This window comes from Arachis ipaensis, chromosome B8 (assembly GCF_059453495.1).
Source record: "Arachis ipaensis isolate K30076 ecotype BB chromosome B8, ASM5945349v1, whole genome shotgun sequence".
Classification (NCBI taxonomy): Eukaryota; Viridiplantae; Streptophyta; class Magnoliopsida; order Fabales; family Fabaceae; genus Arachis; species Arachis ipaensis.
The window spans coordinates 14,133,164-14,148,427 of record NC_142443.1 but is presented as its reverse complement, the minus strand read 5'-3'; positions in this window follow the sequence as shown (position 1 = coordinate 14,148,427).

Genomic DNA, 15,264 nt, shown 5'->3' with positions numbered 1-15,264 from the left:
TCACTCAAAGGCACAAGAGATAGTTAGAATAGGAATTTCATTTTAATTGTAATTTGTTTACAATTTCAATTTCATTTTGTAAAGCCTATATAAAGGCATCAATTTCATTTCATTAGGGAGGCTGGCTCTGCTAGATAGCAATAGGGGTAGGAGTAGGAGTAGAATAGAGAGCTCTTTGCTTAAATTTTCCTTTGTGAACTTGAGAATTGGAAATCAGATCTGGATTTTCTTTTCTTTTCTGTTTCATTTTCCTTCCTCTGTAATTTCCTTTCTGTTTTGATCGAGAGAGCAATTGAGCTTTTGGCTTCCTTTCTGTTTTTGCTATTTCATAGAAATTGTTAATTTCTCTTTGAAGATTTCAGAATTGATCTAAGTCTTCTTGCTGATTTACTCTTCTGCACTTCTACTTCTCTGCAATTTTTACATTTCTGTTCTTGCTTCAATTTGATTTACCCTTCCTGCAAGTTTAAGATTATGTCAATTGTTCTGAGTTCTAATTTACTGCTTCTATTTAATTTTCCAGCACCCAGCCCCCTTTACATTTTGCTGTAATTTACTTTTCTTGCTCTTTAAGCTTTTGTCCAATCTACATTTTGCTGATTTATATTGACTACAATTTACATTCCTTGTTCTTTAAGTTTTTGCCATTTCACATTCTGCACTTTACAATTTCTGCAAATTTACATTCTGCTGTTCAATTTCATCTAACTCACCAATGTTAGCTTGACTAAACTAATCACCTAACTAAAATTGCTTGATCCATCAATCCCTGTGGGATCGACCTCACTCTTGTGAGTTATTACTACTTGATGCGACCCGGTGCACTTGCCGGTGAGTTTGTGTGGAAATCTAATTTCCACTCATCAAGTTTTTGGCGCCGTTGCCGGGGATTGATATAGATCGACAATGATTAAGTGGGTGAGAAGTCTACATTAAGTATTTTCTTTGTTTTTGTTCTTTTAATTTCTGATTTGAGTTGAATTCAAGGTGTTTGAGTTATTGCCTCACTAAGAAATCCTTCTTTGAGATATGAATTTCAATTTTCATTGGTGTTGTATTTTACAAAATTTAAATGGAGTTCAACTCATCTTGTGATCAAACAAATTTTATGGGATATTATTACCCACCATCACCAATTTCTAATGATGGCTGGGAATATCACCAACAAATTATAGATCCTGAGCACTCCAATCCATGGAGATATGTCTCAGAACCACAAGATGAGCAAGAGAATTATATGGGATATTGCCCACTACCACAAATTGATTCAAGTCAGTATTCTAATGGTGGCTGGGAATATCACCAAGAATCAACAAATTATGAGCAATCCAACCAATGGGGACATGCTAATTAAGATAATTCCATGGAATACTACCCCCAACACCACAAAATAATTCATGTTATTATGCTAATGGTGGATGAGAGTATCAACAAGGAATGAAAGAGTATGAACACCTCCCAGAGCCACAAGATGACTCGTACTGCTATAACAATCACTCATATTGTGACTGGGAGGGGCAAAATCAAAGAGATCTTGATGATCCATACTTTGTTCATCAAGAAACATCATCACTGGAGTGTGCTTTCAATAAAATCATGCAAAATTGTCCACCAAGGCCACAAGATGATCCATACTGTGATAAATTCAACAATTCTTCAAGTTGTGCTTGGGAGGATAAAAATCAGAGAGCACCCAATATGTCATACTCCATCAATCAAGAGCCATCATCACTTGAGCAAACCTTCAATTCATTCATGCAAAATTATCCACCCTCACCTCCCAGTTTCTCATTTGAAAATTTTTCATCACTTGATTTTGCCTCAACACAAAGTTTCCTCCAAGATCCATACAACTCAGCCCACCAACCACAAAATTCATTCCACAATTCACAAAACTCATTCCACACCCCTCAACACAAATTCACCACAACACATCCATATCACCAAAATCACTCTCAACCTTCATCTCTTGAGCTAGCAGTTGAGAATTACCTTCAATGGTCCAAAGAATCCTTAGAAAACTGATGCCAAGTCATTGAAAGACAAGGACAACTCTTGGAAAAACACAAACAATCATGGAAAGAAATCCTCTTCAAGAAGATGGATGGGCATTTAGAGCAAAGAAGGATAAACTTAGGAGTGCCAATTATTGAGGATAAAGAACAATCTGTGAGTGAGGAAGTGGAAGAGCAAGAACAAAAGGTCCCTGTGTCAAGTGAAATTGCAATGAAGGATGAGGAACATGAGCCAAGGATTTTATATTCACAGAGGCTAATTGAAGTGACAATGGAACATGAAGACTCCCTCCCAAAGGACTTAATGGAAGATCAAGCAGAAGAAGGGGAGGAAGCCAATCAAGAAGATTCACGCTCAATTGAAGCTGAGGATTACATAGATGAAGGGCTCATTGAGCCAGCAATTCAAAAGGCTCTGGATGAAGATAAAACTCCAATAATCACATAGCAACCAAGTCTTGAATCCAAAAGAACTAAAGGCAACCAACAAGAGCACCAATCCTACCCCTGATTCAGCAAGCAAGCTCAATCAAGCCATTAACAAAAGAAAGCTTGCTAAGGAGAGACCAAGACAGGGGACAATAGCTGAATCTTCTCCCCCCTTGAGGTCATTCCTCTTAACAAACTGAAGAAGAGGAAGAAAGTGCAGAACAACATGTCAAGTTAATGACACTAAAAGAGCACTTGTTGGGAGGTAACCCAACCTTAGGTAACATTTCATTCCTTTGCTTTGTTCATTTTCTCTGTCTGTTTTGTTTAAATTTCAATAAATTGGCTTATGATTACATTCTAAGTTTGGTGTTGCCCTGAAACAATTTATTTTCAATCTTTCTGGATGATTGCATCAAAAATGAAAGTGTCACACTGAGATTGTAAGTTTAGTGTGCCACTTATTTTCTATGCAAGAAATCCAGCAACACCACTTGTCTGCATAATCATAATGCCTCTGCAGTGTTATTCTTTTCTTTTGGTTTGACACTTTGTTATTCTGTTTACTTTAGTTATTTCTTTATTTTTAATGCTTTTATTTATTTTGCTTCTTGACTGTTTTTATTAAATACCTCACCAAGAAATTCTTACTCATGACAGATTCTTGGCTTGGTGATTGTATTTAACATATAACAGTTCCTTGTGTTTAGTTTTAGTTCAAATAAATTGACATATGGTTGCATTCTAAGTTTGGTGTTGCTATGCAACAAAATTTGGTTTCAATCCTTACTAGATACTTGCATCAATTCCAAGTGAAAGTGTCACACTAAGTTTGGTGTGCCACTTATCTTTTATGCCATGTATCATGCACACCCTCTTATGTTTGCAATCACAATGTCTCTGTCTCTGTGCCTTCATGGTTATCTTTAATTTTACTTGCTTAAAACACATGTACTACTAACATTTCATTGTGTAAGACACTCATGATCCATCTTAGCCCCATCACCACTGTTCTAATTGTTGCTTGAGGATGAGCAAGCATTCTGAAGTTGGTAGGGGAAGGGAAAGAATGGGAGGAAAATGACAACAATAGAGAAGATGAATTACAAGGTTGTAAAGTTCCTTTTCTTCTCATTTGTTTCCAACACTTTAAATTGCATGATTGTCTTTATTTTCTCTGTTTACATGTGTGTATGAATAAGCATAGTCTGAATTTTTATCTATAACATGTTGCTATGCCACTATGACTACCAACTTGAGTTTTGTAAAGTTCAAAGCAGTAAAGTATCATGATCATAAACAAACAAGGAATTAAAGAAGAACTTAGCATGTGCATACAAGTATTGGAAGACTAGTATGGTTAATTGTTGCTCAATTGCATGGGATTTTATTTAATTGAAGTTTTCATCTAGGACATTTTATGAAATTTTTTTGAAATCATGAAAACCTTGAAAAAGAAAATGCAGTTAAGGCAAGAAAAGAAAAAGGGAAAGAATGAGAAAGTTGAAGGCTCTGAGTACCAATGGCAATTCAATTGTTAAGTACTTGTGGTGTTTATGTATCAGGCAAAAAGCTTGAAAACAAAACCCTTAGAAGTCAAGGCTAGGCTCAAGTGCAAAAGCACTCCCTCAAAGCTCAATGTTCTGAGCATCAATGATTAGAGAGTCAAGAAAAGAAACAAATGAGCTTAATGAAGTCTTCTAATTCAATGCTTGTGGTGCTTATGTATCAAGTGGTAATACTTGAAAACAAAGCATTTAGAATCGTAGCTTTGTTATCAACTCATGGGGCAAAGCACCCAAAAGGAGAAGCTAATAAGAAAATCAAAAGCTTGTTTCAAGGAAGAAATATAAGGAAAAGATTTCATAAATTGAGCTAGATAGAAGCATCAATCATTTACCTTTCTTTTGTGATTGTGGCATGCATAGAAAACTTGCCAAACTATGAACATTGAGTTGCTATTCTTCTTACCTTGGATTGTCAATCTTTATTGCATGATTCTTTTCTTGCTTGGGGACAAGCAAGGTTTAAGTTTGGTGTTGTGATGACATGTCATCATGTCATATTTTTCTATACTTTTTCATACAAGAAATTGATGATTAGTGCTTAAATATTGCATTCTTTTGTGCTTAAATGGTATATTTCTTTGATCTTTTGATTTTATAAACTTTGTAGGAAATAAGAAAAAAAAGAAGCAAAAAAAAAAAAAAACACAAAATAAGCTAAAAAGAAGAAAAGAGGAATTTTAGGTATGCTTTGAAGATTAAACACGCTTTGGAATCTTAGTCCACGCTTTTAAAAGCGTGGCCATGACCATGGAGCCGGCATTAGTAACATGATACAGATGCATTAATAACTAAAGCATGCATGCATTTAATTATTAATGCTTTATGCATGCATTATCATGAATTATCATGTATTAATGTTTAGGCATGCATGAAACATTTAATTAACAATTCCAAATGAATGAAAAAAATGAATGCTACGGCATTACTAAGAATGCACTATTAAATCAATTATTTGCGTTAATGAATACATGCATGAAATCTTCATTAGTAATGCCCAATTAGCACTAACGGATCAAGTGATGTTAATTGGCATGTCTAACGGATCAAGTGATGTTAATTTTTTTAAAAGTAATTGATCGCAACTGAGTCACTAATCCAAAGCTTATTCAGTGAGGAATTAGCAATTGCTTAATAACTGGCAGACTTTTCTCGCTTATTTCATGTTGCTACTAATTTGTGAGTAAAAACATTAGTCCTTATTCCATCCTTATTTCATATTGCTACTAACCGCTAACCTCTATATAAATTCATAAAAAATCTATGAAAAGTTTGAAGCAAATTTGCCAAACAAACTAATGTAATTTGTCACAATCACTAATCTAAATCTATTTTAAAGGAGAGAATAATTAAACTCCCAAAGTTGTGACTAATTAGTTAGCTAATTTTTAATAACTAATAACTTACAATATTCTAGCAAGATATCGATTCTCAAAAATCTCACAAACAACTCAAATCAAAATCTTTTCCGTAAAATATGTTTTTGCCGTAATTAGATAACAAATTTATCGTTATTTTTAATGGAAAGTTTGCTGCTAATTTTAATTGAAGTTTAAAATTAATATTATTTAAAGACAAATTTAAAAATTCAATATTTTTAGAAAATGGGAGCACATTGATAATATTCAATTACAAAATATACTAGAAAAATATATAATAAAAAAGATACTTAAATTGTTATATATGAGGATTTATTTGCATATGATCGTACAAGTTTTATTATTAATTAGAATCATTTAGAAATTCATTCAATAAATTAAATTGAGATAGCTCTTGAATTAATTAGGATTGTCAAAATGGGCTAAATCCGTCAGACTAGCTCATTTACCTGACTTAAATAGATGGGTATTTAACTCTAAAATCAAACTCGTAAAAATGCAAGCCTAAACAACTTAGCTCAATTAATGAGAAAAAATAGCGAATTAAACTGGTTGATTCTCAGGCCAAATAGATGCCTCTTTTTTTTTTCAAAATAAGCTAGTACATTTTTTTTGTCGACCCGACCGAAAATCCAACTAGCCCCCTGTTTCGAGGGTTACCTGAAACTGTAGGTCGATCTCGGACGAGATCTTCTGTACTGGTCGAAGATGACGTGTCCGGCTGGTGGGTGGCGGCCGGAGCTATCGTGTCCGACTTGTTGGACTGGCTGCACTGCTGATCCTTGGTCACCGGAGGGTGGGGGGTACCTGAAAGAGACTCCGATGCTTAAGTTAGCATGGGTATTAAACAGGTTTTTTTGTAGAATTAGAGTATGAGTTATACCTGGGTGCTCCAGTGTATTTATAATGGTGTAGAGTGACCTTTTTAGATAAGATAAATTAGTTATCTTATCTTTGAGTTGAGGTCAGCTTATCTTTTAAGGGAACCGCCCTTATCTCTATAGGCTTGGACTGCCTTTAGATTTGGGTCGCGTTCCTCTATTTGGGCCCCTTACTGGGCTTTCCTGTCGATTCGACCGACCTCTTTGAGAAGAGGTCGGATAGCCTGACCTGAAGAGGTCAGTTGCTTTATTACTGAACATCCCGGATCGGATAACTCAACCCAGGGTATGAACAGTGCCCCTGCTTGAGCTCGGTCTTTTGCTTTGAGGTCGAATCTTTGACTTTAATCTTTCTCTAGTGAAGCCGAACTCGAGCATTTTGTCGATTCCTTTCTTTGTAGAACCTTTTTTGAATGTGGAACGTTTTCCTCTAAAAGCGCGCGCTTTTTATATCAGCGCTTTGTTCATGGGAACGTGCGAAGGTTTAATACCTTCATTAATTGGTATTAATTTCCCCGTTTCCCTTGGCTTTTATTTTGAATTTTGCAATCAGAAACGGTTTCTCTCCTTCATTTTTCTTTGTAACTTCTCCCTCCGTTCTCTCGCTACGAGTTTTTCGCCTACATTTTGCCTTTTCTTGCGTTGTGGCGTCACTCAGCGATTTTGCCGGTGATTCCGTCTTTCCATCTTCAACTCTTCTGAAGCTTTCCGCTTTTTTCCAGGTTAGTTCCATTTACAGTTTCTTCAATTTTTCGTTGCTTTGTCTTTGGTTTTTTGGTAACTCTTTGATATTTGACTGTATGTCGAAAGAAGCTTGGACCTTTCTATGATCTTGTGTTTGCTTGTCGCTGTAATGTGTTATCTCTGACTTTCTTTTTCATTTTTACGCCTACTCCTGGTATTTCTGTTTGAGGCTTCCTAGGGCTTTGCATGTTCTACTGTCACTTCTGGCTATTTTTTTGAAAAAACTGTATCTTGCTCAAAATTTCAAAAGATTGCCCCTTGATTTCTGCCCTGTTTGGTGGCTTTCCTTGTTGCTGTACCTTTGTAGGGGATGACGATACCCATAATTTGATTTTCTCCTTTTGTTCGGAGTGCATTTTCTTGACTTCCTCTTGATGCTTTTGTTTGCTTGTTAGTTTCGTCTGCGACTGTGAATTTTGGGAGGTAATTATTTTGATGATTTTTGGTTTGTAACTCATGGCTTTCCTCTCGGAGTGTTATCTTCCTGTTAGGACGTGTAGAGATGTAAACTTGTAGGTTTCCTTGAGTCCTCGCTCCCTAACTTGCCCCCAAAAGGATGCCCCTAGATCTTTAGTGCGGGTCTTGGGGTTTCCTTTTGTTTGTATTGCTCCGTATCGTGCTTGTTCGAGCTGTTCTGAGATGTTTTGTTTTTTATCCGAGATGTTTTGGGTTAGTAATCTATTTTCTTCTCTTCTTGCTGTAGGACTAGTTGACCTCATGTCTTCTCGCAAGAACATTGTTGAGACATCTTCCTAGGTCCCTGAGGGCATGGCTGATTGGGTGGATTCGATGGTTCTTTTGTGTGTTTCTTTGGTTGATGCTGAATTTTGTCAGCAGCTTAGGCAATTTCATAGGGTTTGTAGTAGTGTTGGTGAGGAAAAGAATTACGAACTTGTACCTCCCACTTCTGAAGAGAGAGTTTGTTTCTCTACTCGGGTTGCTGAAGATCGCCCTTTTTTCAATGCTTACGATTTCTTTTTTGAACAGATGGGTATCACCCTTCCTTTTACCGATTTTGAGACCAACCTGTTATGGTCCTGTAATGTTAATCCTTCCCAACTTCAACCCAATTCCTGGGGTTTCATAAAAATCTTTCAATTGTTGTGTCATGGATTCGGTATTCCTGCTTCGCAATCCCTTTTCTTCTATCTCTTTGTTTTGACGAAGCCTGGGGTAGTTAAAAAGAAAGCCGCTTGGGTTTCATTCCGAGCTTCCCAAGGAAAAAAGGTCTTCTCTATGTTTGATGAATCTTTCCATGATTTTAAAAATTACCTTTTTTAAGTCCGAGCTATTGAAGGAGCTCGGCCGTTTTTTCTGGATGAAAATGACGAGCCCGCCTTTCCCTTGGAATGGCAAAAGGATGTGAGGGTATCTAGATATTCATGGGAAATGTTGGATGAGGCTGAGCAAGCTTTCGTGACTATTCTGGAAGAGACCTGGGGTCAGCCTCCCCATCTTGACACAGAAATTTTTACCCAATCCCTCTCTCCTCCGAACTGAGCTGGGTAGTTAATTTTTTTATTTTCCTCTTTTGTTTACTCCTATATTATTTGCAAGCTCTTTTCTGATTTGTTAATTGATTCCTTACTGTTGTGTTTTGCTTGCAGAGATGATTAAGGATAATGAATCTATAAAGGCCTTCAAAAGGGCGAGGAAAGCTACCGCAGCCAAAAACGTCTCGGCCAAGGAGGCCGGGGAGGGATCATCCCAGGCTCAGACGAAGCCGGCCGTTCCGAGCTCACCTGGGGCGAGAAAGGTAATCCCGACTCCCTGGGTTCGTTTGATTGATCCTCCCCAAGCCTCTGTTGCTACTTCTGGTGCTCCTTCCAACAAAAAACAAAAAACCATTGAGCCTTTCAACCTTGATGCCCCCTAATTTTGATGCGGTCGAGTTCGTCGATCAGCAGATCGGTCCTTACGGTGCCCTCTCTATGGATGATGTATCACTCCTTCGCCATTTGGATTTTATAACTCGGAGTAGTGTTAAGATGGCGCACATGGGAGCTGCCTTGTACCGAACTACCCAAAATCTTCTTCTTCATGCCACCAAAGCCTTTATGGAGGAGGCTAAACAGGAGTTTGATCGGATGAAGGGCTTGAAGGAGGAGCTTGAAGTGAAAGTGACCAAACTGGAGAAGGAGCTGGAGAGCGAGAAGGCTAGCTCCCTTGCCTTGGCGGCTTCTGTGAGGTTGGCCGAGGACACGCCATTGAGGCATAAAGACAGATATGTTACATCCTATCGGGAGGTAATGCGTCTGAGGGCGGAGTTGGAGTCTGCCCGAGCTGATTACTCTGAGCTCCAAGGTCACCTTATCGGCAGCGTGAATGCTGCTTATGAGAACCTGAAGGAGCAGGTTCAAATTCTGGCTCCCGAGGTCGATCTTTCTCTCTTCAGCCTGGACAATGTTGTGAGGGATGGTAAGATTGTCCCTGACGACCCGGATGATGATGATGTCGAATCTCCCCCTGCGCATGCCGCCAAAGTGTCAACTTCTACAGTTCCTTCAGTTGAGGCCGGTCATCCCGTATCCGATCCGAACTGTCAAATCCTGAATCAAGATTATGGGACCATGGATGCTGTGCCCATTCAGACTCGTCCTCCTTCTCCCCGTGCTGATGCTATCGGGAAGGCTTCTGATGTTTAACTGAACTTTTTTATCTTGATTGTGTAGATAGCCCGGCTTGTGGGCTTGTAAACTCTTTATTTTGTAAATTTCATTTTGCTGACTGTTGACATTTGTTTAGTTGCTTGTTTAGCAACTTTAGGTTGAAAAACAAAAAATAGCTTCCAAGTTCTTGGGGCTGATTTGGGTAGCCCCTTTGAATTTTTCTTTTATCACAACTTCGCGCCTTTAATATTATGTCGATCTTTATCTCGTCTAGGCACTTTTTCTAGGCTTTTGGTTCCTTTGAGGCAAACAAAAATCCTGTTTTGTTTGGACCTTTTGTGAGGTCTCTGCCAAGTATTACTTTTTGTAGCCTTCGCATTTTATGTGGGTCGACTTCATCATGTCGGTCCCTTCTAAGTTATTTTTGTAATCCTCTTTCTTGGACTTTGTTCAAGTCTCTTTCAAGAGTTACGTTTATAACTTTTATGTTTTGGGCTGACTTTGTCATGTCGGATCAAGTTATTTTGTAATCCTCTTTCTTGGACTTTGTTCAAGTCTCTTTCAGGGATTACTTTTATAACTTTATATTTTGGGCCGACTTCGTTATGTCGGGCCCTTCTAAGTTACTTTTGTAATCCTCTTTCTTGGACCTTGTTCAGGTCTCTTTCAGGGATTACTTCTATAACTTTATGTTTTGGGCCGACTTTGTCATGTCGGGTTAAGTTATTTTGTAATCCTCTTTCTTGGACTTTGTTCAAGTCTCTTTCAGGGATTACTTTTATAACTTTATATTTTGGGCCGATTTCGTTATGTCGGGCCCTTCTAAGTTACTTTTGTAATCCTCTTTCTTGGACCTTATTCAGGTCTCTTTCAGGGATTACGTTTATAACTTTTATGTTTTGGGCTGACTTCGTCATGTCGAGCCCTTCTAAGTTAAAGTAATCCTCTTTTATAGGGTTGGCCAGACCTCTTTCCAGGGTTTACTTATAACTTGGTTTGACTTGGTCCGACTTCTTAACGTCGGTCAGTCTTTTAAATTATTATTTAGCAATCCATCAGGACCTCGTCAGGTCCTTTCTCCGGATTACTTTCGATAACTTCTTGCATTATTCCATTTTCATCTTTGCCGATTTGTAGAAGGTGGGTTAAATCCTCGTTTAGTTGACCTTTAGATGAATTTGGTTTTCATCTTTGTTGGTCTTTATCGTGATCGTGCAGTGAATTTGTTTTTCACTTTCTGCCAATCTGTCGCTTTATAATCGGACGATGAATGTTTTAGATTAATGCGTCTTGCAAATTTTGTAGAACGTCTAATATATTTTATTTAAAAGAAAATGAAAATATGTACATATAGAGTTTTTATCCTTTTGAGTTGGACAATTTCTGGATCTCAATTTGGCGCCTCATTAAAAAACCTTTTCAGGAAAAAGAGTGCATCCTATGATGAGATCTTTTACCTTCTCTAGCTATAGTACCTTTTTAGGTTGCAGGCATACCACGACCTAGGAAGTTCTCGCCCGTCGAGTTCGGACAGTCTGTAGTAGCCCTTCCCAAGTACTTCTATGACTCGGTAGGGTCCTTTCCAGTTTGCTGCCAGCTTTCCTTCTCCGGGTCGAGTTGTTCCAATGTCATTTCGGATTAAGATGAGATCATTCTCAGCGAAACTTCTTGGCACTACCTTTTGATTATATCTGGAAGCCATTCGACGTTTTAGTGCTTCTTCCCTGATTCGAGCTCTTTCTTTGATTTCAAGAAGTAGGTCGAGTTCTTCCCTTTGAAGTTAGGGGTTGGCTTCTTCATTGTAATGAACCACTCTGGGCGACCCTTCCTCGATCTCTACTGGGATCATTGCCTCCGTTCCGTATGCTAATCGGAAGGGTGATTCCTTTGTGGTGGAATGTGGCGTTATTCGATATGCCCATAGGACTTGTGGAAGTTTTTCGGCCCAAGCTCCCTTTGCATCTTGTAATCTCCGTTTTAGCCCGGCCAATATGACTTTGTTAGCAGCGTCGGCTTGTCCATTGGCTTGAGGATGTTCGACGGAGGTGAACTGGTGCTTTATATTCAAGTCGGCTACTAATTTTCTGAAGCCTGCATCTGTGAATTGGGTGCCATTGTCTGTGGTGATGGAGTATGGAACCCCGAACCTTGTGACAATGTTCCTATATAGGAATTTTCGACTTCTTTGAGCAGTGGCGTTAGCTAGGGATTCTGCCTCGATCCACTTTGTGAAATAGTCTACCCCTACTATAAGGAATTTAACTTGTCCCGATCCCTGGGGAAAGGGTCCGAGAAGGTCGAGTCCCCATTTAGCGAATGGCCAAGGTGAGGTTACGTTGATGAGCTCCTCAGGCGGGGCGATGTGAAAGTTGGCATGTTTTTGACATGGTGGACATGTCTTTACAAACTCTATGGCCTCCTTTTGTAGAGTTGGCCAATAAAATCCAGTCCGGAGTACTTTTTTTGTGAGAGCTTGTGCTCCGAGATGATTGCCACAAATGCCACTGTGTACTTCCTCTAAAACTTCCCTTGTGTTGGAGGTCGGCACACATTTTAATAATGGTATTGAAATCCCTCTTTTGTATAGGGTGTTGTTTATGATAGTGTAGTATTGTGCCTCCCGTTTTAACCTCCTTGCCTCCTTTTCATCTGTGGGGAGTGTTTCTATTTTGAGGTAGTTAATTATGGGGGTCATCCATCCTTGATCCTGACCTGTTATGGCTAGGACATTTTCTTCTTCCGAGATTGACGGGTTCTGTAGCGTTTCCTGGATGAGGCTTCTATTGTTGCCCCCTGGTTTGGTGCTGGCTAATTTTGAGAGTGCATCAGCTCGGGCAATTTGTTCGCGGGGTATGTGGTGGATCTCATATTCCCCGAGTTGTCCGAGCTGTTCCCTGGTTTTATCCAAATACTTTTTCATGGTGGGATCTTTGGCTTGGTAGCTCCCTGTTATTTGAGAGGTGACTACTTGTGAGTCGCTGAAGATGATGAGTTTTTGAGCTCCAACCTCCTTAGCCAGCTTCAAACCAGCTAGTAGTGCTTCATATTCCACCTGGTTGTTTGAGGCAGGGAACCCGAATTTGAGGGAAAGCTCAATTTGGGTTCCTTGGTTGCTTTCAATTATCACACCTGCGCCGCTTCCAGTTTTATTCGAGGAACCATCCACGTAAATATTCCATTCTATGGGGGTCTCCGGGGTGTCTGTAAATTCTGTAATGAAGTCGGCTAAGTATTGTGATTTAATGGCTGTCCGAGCTTCGTATTGAAGGTCGAATTCGGACAACTCGACTGCCCATTGTAGGATTCTGCCTGCTAGATCTATTTTCTGCAATATCCCTTTTATGGGCTGGTTAGTCTGAACCTTAATGGTGTGAGCTTGGAAGTACGGGCGGAGACGTCGAGATGTTAGTATGAGTACATAGGCAAATTTTTCTATTTTTTGGTAGTTCAGCTCGGATCCCTGTAGTGCTTTACTAATGAAGTATACAGGTTGTTGCCCTTTGTCGTCCTTTCGAACCAGTGTTGAGGCTACTATCCGACTTCCTACCGCGAGGTATAATACGAGTGGCTCTTCCCCTCATGGTCGAGTTAGGATAGGTGGTTGTCCCAGGAAATTTTTGAAATCCTGAAAGGCTTGCTCGTACTCTATTGTCCATTCGAACTTTTTTCCTTTCCTTGGAGTGGCGTAGAAAGGGAGAGACCTTATCGCTGATCCTGCTAGAAATCTGGACAAGGCCGCCAACCTTCCGTTGAGTTGTTGTACCTCTTTGACACAAGTTGGGCTCTTCATGTTGAGTATAGCCTGGCATTTATCTGGATTTGCTTCGATTCCTCTTTGTGTGAGCATAAAACCCAAGAACTTGCCAGCTTCGACTGCAAAGGTGCATTTTGCAGGATTGAGTCGCATGCCATGCTTCCTTATAGTGTCGAACACTTGGACCAAGTCGGACAATAATGTCTCTTCACTTTGTGTCTTTATCGACATGTCGTCCATATAGACTTTCATGATTTTTTCGATATGGTCTGAAAAGACTTTGTTCATTAGCCTTTGATAAGTTGCCCCCGCGTTTTTTATACCAAAAGGCATTACGATGTAGCAATAGTTTGCTTTTGGTGTTAGAAACGAGGTTTTTTCCTGATCAGGTGGATACATTGGAATTTGATTGTATCTAGAATATGTATCCATAAATGAGATGTATTTATATCCGGATGAGGCATCCAGCAGTTCGTCGATACTTGGGAGTGGATAAGGATCTTTTGGGTAGGCCTTGTTGAGATCGGTGTAGTCGGTGCACATTCGCCACTTCCCATTAGATTTTTTCACCAAGACGACGTTGGCTAGCCATAATGGGTACTTGAATTCCCTTATGAATCCTGCCTCCAGTAGCGCTTGTACCTGTTCTTCCACAACTTGAGATCGTTCTGGCCCAAGTTTTCTTCGTCTCTGCTGTATCGGCCGAGATCCTGGATAGACTGCCAACTTGCGGCACATTAGTTTGGGGTCTATGCCTGGCATGTCTACAGCTTTCCATGCGAAGAGATCGACATTATCTCGTAAGAACTGTACCAGTGATTCTTTTGCGTCTCTTTTTAGGATCGTGCCAATATTAGTTGTTTTGTCCGAGGTGTTTCCGATCTGAACTTTCTCTACTTCACCTTCGAGCTGTGGACAGAGTTCTTCTCGCCTCTGAACTCCACCAAGTTTGATTGTGTGGAATTCTTCTCCTCTGTCTCTGAGATTTAGACTTTTGTTATAACAGTGGTGCCCCATCTTCTGATCTGCTTTTATTGTAGCTATCCCTTCTGCAGTTGGGAATTTTATGCATAGATGTGGAGTTGAAACAATTGCGCCGAGTTGATTTAATGTTGTTCGACCTATTAGGGCGTTGTAGGCTGAACTCACGTCGACCACGAGGTAGTCTATTTTGAGTGTTCTGGATTGATTTCCTTTTCCGAAAGTTGTATGTAGTGGCACGTATCCCAATGGTTGTACCGAGGTATCTCTCAGTCCGAACAGGCTGTTCGGGTATGCTCTAAGCTCTTTTTCTTCTAAGCCGAGCTTGTCGAAGTCAGTTTTGAATAAGATGCCGGCGGAGCTCCCTTGGTCTATTAATGTGCAGTAGAGATTGGCGTTTGCCAGTATGATGGTGATGACCATGGGATCGTCGTGTCCCGGGATGATACCGGATGCATCTTCCTTGGTGAACGTAATTGCAGGGATGTTGAGCACTTCCTCCTTTCCTTCGACATGACATACTTCTTTAAGATATCTTTTGTGGGATGATTTGGAGATTCCTCCTCCTGCAAATCCTCCGTGTATCATATGAACATGTCTTTCTGGCGTACGGGGTGATCGCTCAGTTCGCCCAACCTCTTCGTCCCTCCTTCTTTTTCTTTGCTCATCGTCTCGGGTGGCCAAATACCGATCTAGTTTTCCTTCTCTTACTAACTTTTCTATGACATTTTTTAGATCGAAGCATTCGTTGGTGGAATGTCCACGGACATGATGGTATTCACAATACTCGTTTCGGTTTCCTCTTCCTCTTTTGCCTTTGAGTGGTCGAGCTGGGAAAATTTTTTCTGTGTGGCAGACTTCCTTGTACGCATCCACAAGAGACACTCGAAGGGGGTGTAATTATGAT